General features: G+C 40.3%; 1 protein-coding gene across 1 annotated transcript in view; it reads left to right on the forward strand.

Moving 5' to 3' along the window:
* Window positions 1-13,678, forward strand: part of sty (sprouty signaling antagonist) — a 37,000-nt gene that overhangs the window by 16,888 nt on the left and 6,434 nt on the right. The window lies entirely within an intron of this gene.

The raw sequence follows: 13,678 nt of genomic DNA on the forward strand, positions 1-13,678 counted from the left end.
CACGCACGCACGCACTCACGCACGCACGCACGCACGCACGCACGCCGCGTAGGCGTCGTCTGGGTGGTATCCGGTGTTGCGTGTCCGTATACTCGCCCTTTATTATATCTTTCTCTCTTTCTCATTTCCTCCGTCACTTCTATTTCGCGTGTTTTCCTATCCCTACGCAGTCATCGAATTTCTACAATCCTTTTAGCAAGCGTCCTTCCGCCATCTAACACATTACATGGGATGATTCGAGAAGCTGGAACAATATTTATTGTGAATAAAAAGATTTATGTACACACATCTGACTCTGGATCAGCATAGCAAGGTTATAAAAGCAACTTCCGATTTCGAGAAAAAATACTTTGTCGTGTATTATAACCAGAATGGAATCAATCATTTATTATCGTTATTTTTTAATTTAATACTTCCTAGAAAAAGACAGTTTGGAAAATAAACCAGTATATGGTACGTTTATTGACATTCTGCAGCAAATCTTCTAGGAATGTACAGGCAAGAAATGCAATAAGAATACAATGAAAAAATAATGGTATAAAGAAAACAAAATACAAAGTGAATAATACAAAGAAAACAAAAAAGAAAAATAATACAGAAAAAATAGAATAAACAACAAAAATAAGAAGCAAGTAAATAATAAAGATAAAATTACACTAAAAAGGAAGAAGGAAAGAAAAATTACAATAAAAGAATTTAGATGTTAAGAGAATGAATTTAGGGATACATTCGGGGTTAATCTCTTTTTCAGGCGAACACCCTATATATCCGTTACGTCGCGGATAGTTTTCAGTGCGATAAATCGCAAGGTGGATTACGAGGGTAAGTTGAGAATCGACGATTCCCGTGGAATAACTTTCGCGCGCGTCCCGCCATCGTTTTCCAAGCTGTAGCGGTTTTTTTTTTGCGACACTCGAGAGCAAAACGCATGCCCCACGCGGCGAGAACGCCGCGACAGATGTTTTCGATTCGCCCCATTCGTCGCTTCGTTCGCGACACTGTGACTATATCTCATAAAATTCGCTTGCACAACGCATTATCCACAGAATCCCGTAATCCTCTGACGAAAACAACGTCCGAGCCATATGAGAGCGTCGCCATGACGTCGCTAAGCTCGCAAATGTTTACGAGCCTTTTGGACTTGGAGAGTTTCTTCTTGACAAAGACGCGTTCAACGGCATATCGTTTCGGTAAACCACCTATGAAAGCAGATATTTAAATACTTTCGGTGAAAAAATTCTTTGAATTCTTCTTTGTCGGAAGAAGATTGTGCACTGAAATATGTAAAGTGCTCTTAAGTTTTATCATGTCTAGTAGAGTGTAAACAACTATAGAATTCAACTTCTTATCTCTTCGGCGTATTAGAATATTTTTCAAAAATTATTATAAAATTTGTCATTTTTAATTTAATTTATATGATCAAGTATACAAAACAAGAAAGAATACTGGTATCATTAAATTTAAAACAGCCGAATAGCAAAAATAAGGAAACTTGTGAAAAATAATAATATAGCTTTAAGATATATTTCAAAATAATTTATACGCCGAAAAAAATATTCTAAAATTTAATAAGTCATTTGTTTGAATGTACAACTAAATATTTAATAAATATAAATATATGTTTATTTGGTACAAACCATTAATTTTATTTAATATTCGGATTATAATCATTTTTTTTATTGAGTAATATTTATTTACTGTAAATAAATGTTTAGTTGATACCATTCAGATTTATTAAAATTTAATACATTTCTCTATGTGTGTATATATATATATATATAAGTGAAATTATAATTATATTCTATCTAAATTATATAATTTATTCAAATTATGTATATATAATATGTGCGGTATCAAAGGGTTAAAAGGAGAAACTGAAACGTGGAGGAAGTTGTCGTCGCCATTTACTTATCTGGAGGCCTTTGCTGGGCTCGTTCGCGTTAGGGCGCGTTCACACCTTGACGGAAAAGCAGAAAGCGGAAAAGCAGCAGCCAATCAGAACTCGCACTGGTAGTCGACAATTTCGGCTTTTTGTACTACTTACTATCAGCGCGAGTTGCGATTGACCACTGCTTTTCCGCTTTCTACTTTTCCGTCAAGGTGTGAACGCGCCCTTACGCTCGCCGCGGAATTGCGGATAGCATAGATTTTATCTGAAACGTGCGGGCGCGCTCGCGCACTCGCTCCTCCAAGTTCGTTCGATTATGCGGCGAACGGCGCGACGTTTTCACGTCGAGTCGTACAGGATCTTCGTCGATCCGGGGGGGTTTCTTGGCAGTGGGATATTACCTGGAAACGCGTCGCTACTCTCGCGCGCGATCGTGCCGAACTGAATGTCGCGGCGGAAAGTCGCGTCGGCGTTCAGATTCTAAGATTCGCTCTCGCGAACGTCTGTAAAGCGAAGATCGAGATGCGCCAACTAAAATGGGAGCTTGAATTGAAACGTTCGAAATCGAAAATGCACGAGCTTCGTTCCCTGTATAATCTTGCCGGTATAACTTTCTAAGTTTCACGTTAGGTAAGGTATTGCGTTCAACGCCGACGACGTAAACGACATTTAAATTCTATTTAAGCCTGTCAGACTTGGCGGATCTTGTTTCTAGCTGTTTGGAACGCTCGGGATGACATAAACAAAGAAACATCGACAGCAATGTGTTTGTTTCAGAGATTGCAGAGCCGTGCACATATGCAAATTCGCAATCGTAATTCTGTAATCAGAAATGATAGATTTGTTTCTTAAGTAACGTCTCTGTCTAAAAGGGACAGAAGGTACCAAAATTATCTACGCTGTGAACAGTGCAGTAACTAGGTACAAATTTACGTACCTAAGTATCTAATACTGTACTGAGATATTTTTTTCTCTGATACCTATATCTGTACTTATGGTGTAAAAATATAAGTTAAAACGTTTCCTGCGGATGCAGTGAATTTGGACCCTAATTTGATTGGATATTCCAATATGCTATCGCCATTATGCGGAACGTTTCATCTTATCTTATTATACCACGCCTATCGCTACAATTTCTTTTGTATCGGTACTTTTATTTAGATATATTTTAGTTACTTTTTAGATGATACTTTCCTTGCACTAAGTACACTAATTAATAATTTTAACTTAAACTGCCATATATCCAAATAAATATCATGTGCGGATATATAAAATTATAAAGGCCCCCTATTTATATTCTGAAATTTTGTATTAATAAATAAAAGTACGTGTACCTCTAGATACGTTTAAGTACATTTGAAGTACTTATATCTAGATCAATTAGTTTTCTAATATCTGTACCTGTATCTCAATACATTTTTTCCAAAATACTTGTACCTAGGTATGAAAAATAAAGTACCTTGCGCAATACTGGCTGTGAACGTTCGAATCGATGCAATCAATTTGTTTACGATATATAAAACGGCTCCGTTTTTATAGAAGAATAAAGTTGGAAGGAATATATAAAAATATGCGCCATAAAAAAATTTATAGCACCGCATGCCATTGGTTTGATGTGGTTGATCTACATCCAAAGAAGAGAATCGTGCTATTCTTTGTCTCGTGCTTTTGACTTTGCTCGCTTAAGAGAACGCGAGAGAGAAAGAGAGAGAAAGAGAGAGAAAGAGAAAGAGAGAGAAAGAGAACGCGAGGCCTTTCTTCCTCCCGATTCCGGGGCCGAAAATAAGCTGATCCAATTCCAGTCGCGGAGGATCCTTGATTTTTCGTCGCCTCTCGCAGCCGTCTCTCGAATTCCGTAAGCACCGGGAGTTTTGCCGGCACGACGGCGGCGGCGGCGCGGTCATTGTGTAATTGGCTCAACCCGCGAGGCACGCGAGTCCGCCTCCCTCGCGCGCTCGCACACGCGAAATCGGAAATGCTCGAAATAAACCTACGACGCTCCACTCTGACGCACCGTCCGCGTACACGCGCTCCTCTTCCCGCGACTGTTAAGTATCAAACGACTGTCGTCGAGAGTACCCGGTCACGCTCGCGCTGTTTTAAATTTTATTCAACATCCATGTACGTTCTATCTTGTTTTATCGTATCAATACAGATCTCACGTTTTTGTCTCCGTTCGCCAATCTCGGTCGAATCTCTGCCAATTTAGTGTGGCCATTAAACTATTTATTCCTATGCTACTTTGATTCCAGTCAAAATGTGGCTACGCTGCCGCCACTTGCTTTCAAGAAGATTTGTGTATGTGTGTGTGCGTGCGTGTGCGTGTGTGTGTGTGTATACCTGACTGCATACGTTATTCTGTTTTATTCTACTCCAATTCTCCACTCTAATTCACGCGTCTCGCCACTATAAATAAGGATGTTTACTTCCGCAATATTGCGTCATGTCTTGCCCTCAAATATTTCTGAAGTTGACATCCTCGGCGTTGTCTAAGTATCACTATCATCTTGAGACATCTATCCAATTTTGTTAAAATATCAAAGACACCGTGAGACGGATATTATTGAAATATTGCCAAGAAATATTCATCTTAAGGCGCAAGCGTCCCGTCTACACCTTGCGCGAAACTGTTTATTACGAGGCCGGCCTCTCTCGATTCATCGCTTATGCGAACTCCGACGCGGGTGTGGCTGTTATTTCGCCGTCTCTACCTTCCTCGCGATACGACACGACAACCGATACCCGCTGGAGAACGAGCGCGCTGCTTAAAATGGCGCACGATGCATCACACGTTGATGTACACGATATTGTACATCAATTATTGCGGACAAGATGCTCCACGCATCTCCGTTCCGTTAAATCCCGACGGCGGAACGTTTATGGGGCCCCCCTGATCCGCCACAATTTCTTGACGCTTCTTGAAAATCAAATGAAATAAAATTCGAAATTTGTTCGGAAAGAACGATTGTATGAAAATATTTAAAAATTTAGGTAGATACAAATCTGAAAATAATTTTGAGGACATTTAAACCGATTGCTAAAATGTCAAAACTTTTTAGAGTATTGTTTATTATGCTTGAATTCTCTACTATTGTTGTAATTGTTGTGATGGTCCAATAAAATTATTTTCAGGTCAGTATTTAAATTTTTAAATACTTCAGTAAAATCGTTCTTTCTGAATATAATAATAAAATTCTTTCTATTTACATTAAGAAAAAAATTTAGTGCCTTCAACAAAACTGGTTAGTTAAGACATTTTTTTAACAGCAAACAAATATTTTTATACAACAAAAAATTTAGTTGCTTTTGTAAAATAATTTCTCTGCTTTGTAAATAACAAAAATATTTTTCATAATGTACGTTCTTGAACTGAAGTATCAATCTTGTTTATCTCGGATGAATATTTAACATCAAATCTAAATATCTAAAATTTCTGTCGAAGTCAAAGTGTATCTTTCGACACAGATTGGACTTGAACGTGGGGGAGAAGAGAGTGCCAGAGCGGATGTCGGGGGAGGCTTTAAATGACCGCGGTCCTTCGCAAGTCGTAACTGATCGTCTTTGAAGAACGCGTATGACGTACTCGCGGGAGTAGAGCGTGTTATCGAGCGGGATAGGTGCGAGTTATTTTCGCGACCGGATTTTTCGGCATTAGAGAGGGTCCGCTCGTTCGCTCGCGATGCGGCTAAGTCAAGCAAGCCTTCGTCAAAGTTTACTCGACTGTTCGCTCGTTTACTCGTTACTCGTTGCTCGCCTGCCTCGCTTAACGTGCCTGCCTGCCCGCTTCTCTCCCCGAATCAGCGACGTAGCGACGAATCGTCGAACCCTCTGTATCACGAGAATGCACCAAATTTTATTTTTTTATTTGGCAGGAATTTAGAATCGAATATTTTCAAAATTTAACACAAATAAGTAAAGAAAATCATATTTGGTTAAAACAGATTTTAGTGTCTAAAAATATTTTGGTGAATTTTGCAACTTCCAGCTCAAGCAAACTATACGTCGATTAACTGTCGGTTTTATTTTTTAAATTATTTTAAAATTGTTTGAAGAAAAATATACTACAATCTTTTTACGGTTTTAATTTTTTCAATGAAATATCGATAATGTATCGCAGTAATAAGCGTCGATCAATCAGAGACTTAGCGTCGCGTGAATAATTTATTTTTGCTGATAATTTATTTGTCTAGCGATGATTGTAATTGGGACGTTTCCGAGAATATTACTTCGAGAGACTATTCTGCGCGAGATATTTTTCTAATAATAATAACTACGTCATTTTTCCGGATATATGCCCCGAATCCCACGAACGTTAACATATGTTTCGCATTGCGTACACTGGTGGCAAACATTGGAAATGTCCCGGCCGGGACGGACTACCAGGAAGCGATAAGTCAAGAAATTTTGGCCGGTTCGCTCGAGTCTCGGAGCCGTTTTGCCGCTGAAACGAGGAGACGGCGTTTTAACGCCTGGTGCCAAACCAGTGGTGCAAGTGCGCACGCAAAATATCGAGAACGAGACCCTCGTTGACGATGCCCCGACGTGCTTATCTTTTGACAAAAGTTACTTTCGTTACGTCGAATTGAAAAATAAATGGAACGTTTTACGTTCATTCGCATTATCTCGATCAGTCGACCGACAAAGTAGTTAGACGAAGTATTGTGGTCAGGACTACGTTTTAATTGTCGCTCCCGTTCTCCGAATTGCAATCTTAATTATAATGTAAACGCAGGAAGGAAACCAGTTTAGCTGTTACTGTCTCGGTGTAGTTTCTGAATCATTTGTTTCAACGTAACTTTAAAAGCACGGATCGTTTGACGAGTGATTAGAGTCTAAACGACGATATGGAACATCTCATTCATCATCGTATATATCAATACAGCTCCTTGAGTTCGTTTGAACGTTTGGGCTCGCGGTACGCGTGCGTACGTCACTGTATTCACAGCGCTGCGGATGTGTCAGATTGGTGGGAGGAGGGTGGGTGGGAGGAAAGGAAAAAGATGTCGCGGGGTGAAGAAAGGGGAACGAGTGGGAGCGACGTGCCCGGTTGCGCGAGCGGGAGCGGGAGAAGAGAGGTGACGCCGGGAGAGAGGAAGCGAGCGAGAAAGAAAGGAGAGAAGCAGAGAAAGAGACGAGCGTATCGAATGAGAGAGAGAAAGGTGAGAGCGGAAAGGGGGAATACGGACGATACGGGCGCTAGTCAGACAGAGACGAGATGAATGAACGTGCGTGTTTACGCGCGCGTGTAAGACAAAGAGAGGAAATGGAATAAAGTGAGAAAAGGATGAGAGGTGTGCGCGCGCGCAAGAAAGAGAGAGAGAGAGAGAGAAGGAGCGAGAAGTGGGCGCACGAATGAATGAACGGTGCACGACGAGGATGGAATTAATGAGTGGGATAAATATAGAATGGAGTAACGCGCCAGAACGAGACGGCCGCGCGATATTTCTCTCCTCTCTCTTTCTCTTTCATCCACCGTCGTTCTCTCTTCTTTTCTATCTGCGCCCTCTGTCGGTCCCGGTCCCTGCACGCTCGCGAGCTCGCCTCGTTGCTCGCTCGTGCAGCTTGTCGTCCATGCCTGCGCGATCATAAGCCGAGGTTGCAAAAGTAGCGTGATGAACATCACGAGATCGATTCCTTCCCAAATGTAATCTTTGATCCTTGAAACGACCTAGGAAAACGGGATCTCGCGCGAGATCAGATTTATTTCTAGAGTGAATACAAGTAAATAAATAAATAAAAGTGAAGATTTATTTTAATGATTTCTTTTCCTTTTTTTAAGCATGAGACATGTTTGTTCTAATGTGCCTACAAATGGTTTGTCATTTTATCTAATTTTTTATCTATCTAATCTCTACACAAATAATTTTATATTATTCCAATTTATTTATTATTACACGAAGAAAAATGTTTGGTTGAATTTACTGGAATCCTTCTGAAGGATGAACGCGATCCAGAATTCTGATTAAAACTTACCTGCAGAATTCTGGTTGAGATAACCAACAAAATTCTAATAGATTTAACCAGAAATCTGGTAAATTTAACCAGAATTCTGGATCGTCCATTTTCCACCAGAATTCCAGTTAATTCAAACAAATATTTTTTCTCAGTGTACGTTATTCTTTTCAATCTTTGATGTTCAACTCAGTGCAGTCTTCCATAAAATGGCTAAATAGATATTTTATGGAAATTCATTTCGCTTTGTTTATAGACGAAAATGGAACATTTCGAGAAATCGCGTCGTATCGCGCAGAAAAGGTTCCACAAACGTTTTCGAAACACCATGGCGGTCGCTGAAATACTACGTCATATCGCGTCACATCACTCGCGGTTCTCTCTTTCTCTTTCCTTTCTCTCATATCCGATCGATAACGCCCCCTATCGATAATATTCCTCACGCTCACGCCATACGTTTCTTACGGAACGGAGAAATGTCTGGTGAAAGAAAAAACGACGGGAAAACGGATGGAAATAACGACAACGAAATCGACAACGTCGGCGACACCGCCGATACGCAGACGACGATGTCGCCTATCGCACCACCACCATCACCGTCATCATCATCATCATTATCATCATCGTCAGCATCGCAACTATTACCACCACTTCCTCTGTCCATCGAACGCGACCACGGCCGTCACTGTCGAGTCGCGCCGACGCCGTGTATGACGGCGGCGCGGTGCCGCACGGCGGTGACGACGTAGGTAATGTTTTCATTCAATCCGAAGCTTCAATGATAGCTTCCGTCCATTCATAAAAAGCTTCGTGTGCGTCGGGTCGGCCCCAGGAGCGGCGCTCGCGTTTGCCCCACGTTATCGCCAGATGGCGACGCCGTACTATGCGCGAACGCCGCCCGAGGGAGTCCTTCCTCCCCCTCTCGTCGCGCCGGCCGTACGAGCCCCTTCCCCGTCTGCGCTCACCCCGCCACCACCTCTTTTCACTTTTTCTCCTCCGTCCCCGCGTCCGACTGTCGCCATTCATGGCTTCCTTCCCACCGTCTCTCTTCCTGTTTCCCCTCCCTCCGCCTACGTTTCGTCCCGCTCGTCTCGCTGCTTCGCGCGTTATGTCTCTCTGCTCGCTTCCCCTGCCTTCTCTCTTTCTCTCTCTCTGTCTCTCTCTCTCGCTCCCTCTCGCTCCCGCTCCCTCTGACGTGCCCCCTTCGCGTCGGCCGCCGCCTTTTCAGCTCGATTCGCTCGCGGCGTACCCATTGTCAGTCGTTCGTCGGCGGTCGTCGTGCGTGTTTCGTGATTCGTATCTCTGTCTCGCTCCCGTTGATTCTCTTCTACTCCGGTATCCAGCTGTTGCCACGAGTTCCCTCGGACGAGAAAGAACCTCGTTCGTGGTCCGGTCGAGAGAGAGTGCCCTGGTGGATAGGAAATTCAACGCGAGCGAGATCGTTACAGTGATGTAATCCCGTCGACAACTTCGACGAAGACGTACTTCGACGTCGGTGTCCCGGAAAGAGTACAAGAGGGCGAGATACTCCGCCCCTCGCGTACAAGAACGGTACGAAAAGGCGAGGGGGAAGTGCGGCAAGTGCGGAATGAACGGAGGACGAAAGTGCGAGTAGCGGATCTCTCGCGCTCCCGTCCAAGTGTTCGCGAGTCTCTATCTGTTTCTTTCTCTCTCTCTCTCTCTCTCTCTCTCTCTCTCTCTCTCTCTCTTTCTCTCGTGGCTCGTCTTCGATGCCGTCGCCGTGCCAGGCCGAGAGAGAATGCGGATTCGACCGTCGCTACGAAGCGTCAGCCCGAACCCACGGCGACGACGGCGACTCGAGGAGCACCGTGTTCTCGGGAACGTTCTCCCGCGAGTGTCCACGAGATCGTTCTCGCCGTTCCGCGAACTGCCGTCGCGATCGCGCGTGAGAGTGCGTTCTGCTGATCCCGACAAACCACGTCGGCCACGGCGGAACCCACGTTCTTTTCTGGCCGCTCGCTAGTCCTATGAATTTTCAGTAAGTTTTCCTCCTTCTCTTTTCTATTTTATTTTATTCTATTCCATTCTTCTATTTTTAACGTTGATATCGAGCAATCTAAAATCTGATATCAAATAATCTAATATCGATATAATATCAGATTGCACTTAAACTCGTTTTCACAGTATAGAGAAGAATGTCTGGTTGAAAATAGAATATTCTGATTGTATCAATTAGAATTCCAGTTATCTCGGGAATTCTAATAGATTTAACCAGAAAATTCTGATTCATTCATTTCAATTAGAATTTAGAATTTCAATTCAACCAGGTATTTTTCTCAGTGTGTGGTTACCTAAAGATTAAAAGTAACTAAAAAATTCATCAATTCATTCATTCATGAATTCCTTTGATGACTTGAATTTTCCTGGTGACTTTTAAATCTTAGACGACCATATATTATGAAAACGAAGCTTTAAAGATAGAAAAAAGCTGTTGTTCCCCGTGGTAAAATAAAAAAAAATTAAAACTTTACAAAATTTTTTTTTCTATTTAAAATAAATTAAAAGAAAATTGTGACAAAGCAACTGCGAAAAATTCGCCTTTTAATTGATTGCGTAATTTTGGAGTAGTTTTTTTTTATTTTGTACAGAAATGGCATAATTTTGAAAAGACATTTCTTAGCAATTGCGAGTTTTTTTTAGTCGCTGCATAAACTCGAAAATGTCGCGATACTAATTAGAGTAGAACGATGAGTTTGTCGAATCTGCTTATTAACATAGGTATGCATTACAAACACGTCGTGCAATCGAGACGCGTCGGTTTCATTAGAATCTTTTTTTCAAGATTTCCGACAAGAATACAACATTCCTCCTTTTTTTCTCACAATCAATTCATTATCGCTACTTGTAGACCGGATGTACATCCGCTAATATCGAAGTTGCGGTCGTAAAGTTCCACACAGCGGCTAACTGAGCTGTGAAGTCAGCTGAACGTCAGTTAGTTAATTAAGTAGTAGAACTTTTTATATTTTTTACACAATTTTCATATTAATAGCGACATTAATCTTGAATCTGCATCTAAATTATAAACGCCATTAATTATTCGCGATGAGACTCTAAATCGTGGTCTTACATCAGAGAAGGAGGCGGGATTTGAAACTAAAAATTATCAATTTAACGAGGCAATGTTTCAACGTTCTAATTGACGTGAACGGTAGTTGGAACTTGAATAAATCCTCGCGTAACTCGGCTTGTCTCGGCTTGTCTCGAGTCTTGTAGACGCGTTAGGATGGACGTTGGGATGGAAATCGTAATCGTGAGCGTAGTGTATTTTCCACTCTGATTATAACATGCCGCTTCGTATCGTGACAACGAGAGCGTATAATCGGTCGTCGTGGTCCACGACGGATTTCATGAGATTCTGGCAATCGCATGGATTTCTACGTGCAATTATGCGTGGCGATATTACGCGCGCGCGTATGCACGCGCAGAGAGAAAGAAAGACGCGTGTTATCGTTCCATGTAATTGAAACTCGTTAGTGGATCGCGCTGCGCACGAATCTGAAACGCCGGGGAAACAGATAACGGGAGGAAGAACCGTATCCGGCCTTATCGCGCTCGTTTCCGAACGGAATTAAAGGTCGCTATATTAAAATGCCGGGATTCATGAGCTCGCATCAAAGGAGCTTTATGCGCGACGTTCTAGCACTGGCTAGTCTCGATGTGACAGATAACGAGCTTGAGGAGTAGAAAGAGTCTCCGCGTATTCATAAGGCCCACATTTTAAACACACAATCCCGCACTCGAAATGTATCTTATAGATACGTACCTTAAATATATTCTATTGGCGATTTATAATATGACTTCATAGATGTTTCTTTGTACTCCGCTCTTACGCTTCAAATCTCTAATCTTTTTTTGAACATGTTTAGAATATTCTGCCTACTTCTTTCTTTCTTTTTAAAATCCATGATAAGTGTGAAATTTTCTGCGAATTTACGAAATTTCAAATAACATCATTCATAAAAAGGTGTTTAATTTTAAGATATAAAAATGTTTTGTTCTTGTTTCCGTTTTTTATACGCTTAAAGATGTTTTAGTTTTAAATTTTTCACAATAAACGAAACACTATATGTTTGGATTTAAAACACTAAAACATTTAAAATTGAAATATTTTTTATTATTAAACTTTTGTTTTGCAAAGAGATGTTTTAAACGGAAACATTTTAAACATTGCACTTTTTACAGTAATTATGCTATGAATTGTGCATCATAATTTTTTTAAGACTTTTTAAAACTAATTATTTTAAGATTTTTTCGATTCAATAAAATTTCTGAATAATATTGCTCCTTGCGAATTATATGCTATACGATCTATTTTGCTTGAGACTGGATAGTTTATCACTTGGAATTTTCCCAGATTTACAAAAGTTCGTGATAATGTTGCTACAAGCAAATTATTATGATTGACGATCCAAGACGTTTCATAAATATTCCGAAATTTTTTTTTCTTATCGGTGTATTTAATCAAAACTTGTTAGTTGCGACGGCTCGTTAGTTAGGCATATCTAAACCGCAGAGGAAACCGATATCGAAGGAAGAACTTATCCATTCTTATCGTGGATGTTTCCGACTAGCGTTAAAAACTGTTTTATGCTGCTCGACGGTGCTAACTCGTGCGCGTACATTCACATAACATCATGCCTTTTGCTAGTTTTGCTTCGTTTGCTCGATTTAAAATTAGAAAAAAGCTTACTCCATGAATATACATTGATTTACGAATAACATTTGAGTATCTTCGCATGCCCGTCCAATTATTTCCACATTTAACGCAATTTATTTTTTAATTAACTCCTTTTTCATTATACATTAATTATACATTAATTTTTTACAAATATTTCCACAAATATATAAAATTATACGAATATTCATTGTTTCAAAACAATTATTCAAAGATTATTCGAACTTGATGGATCTATGAAACTTGAGAAGCGATATATTCCTCGTTTTTTTGCATGTGACATAATATAATGTTTATTAGTAATTTGATAAACGTGCGGCACGCGGATGTTGTATCGCATAATCATCGCGCTGTCATCAATTAATTTATCAGAAATTTTCTACGAATTTCTTTCGTTTCGCGCGGTTCATGATCGATTCGTTGCCATTAATCGTTACCAGGAAAATTCGCAAAGACGATCGATCGACGGTGTATCTGCGACGAAAAATAATTCGCATCTTTATGAATCGAGAGAGAATTCTCATCTCTTGATTATGAAGCCCGCTCTTAAAATCGATAGAATGTTTTAAAAAAAGTTACAAATGTAAAATGACAAATAGCTGTGTTATAAATAATGCTCGTTTCTAATTCTTAGGTCCAGTTCCATAACTCACGGTTAACTCTTAACCGAGGTTCAACTTGTTTCTCGTCTCTTTCCAATTCTAGAATTGGAAAGAGACAATGAATAAGTTGAACTTCGGTTAAGAGTTAACCGTGAGTTGTGGAACTGGGCTTTATGCCCGTTTCTACCAATGCAGTTTAACTTTAATCTCGGTTCAACTAACTCTTCATCTTTTTCTAGTTTTAAGAATAAGAAAAAGATAAAGAGTAAGTTGAACTGAAATTAAAGTTAATCTACATTGGTAGAAACGGGCTTTAGACTTCGAAAAAGATGAAGAGTTATAAGTCAAATCGAGATTAAAATTAAATTACGTTGGCAGAAACGGGTGTAAGACTGGTGCGCGTTTCTACCAATGTAAATTAACTTTAATTAATCTCGATTCAACTTATTATTCATCTTTTTCTAATTCTTAGACCTAGAGAAAGATGAAGAGTTAGTTGAACCAAGATTAAAATTAAACTACATTGATAGAAACGAG

Source organism: Mycetomoellerius zeteki, unplaced genomic scaffold, assembly GCF_001594055.1.
Source record: "Mycetomoellerius zeteki isolate Tzet28-1 unplaced genomic scaffold, Tzet1.0 scaffold327, whole genome shotgun sequence".
Classification (NCBI taxonomy): domain Eukaryota; kingdom Metazoa; phylum Arthropoda; class Insecta; order Hymenoptera; family Formicidae; genus Mycetomoellerius; species Mycetomoellerius zeteki.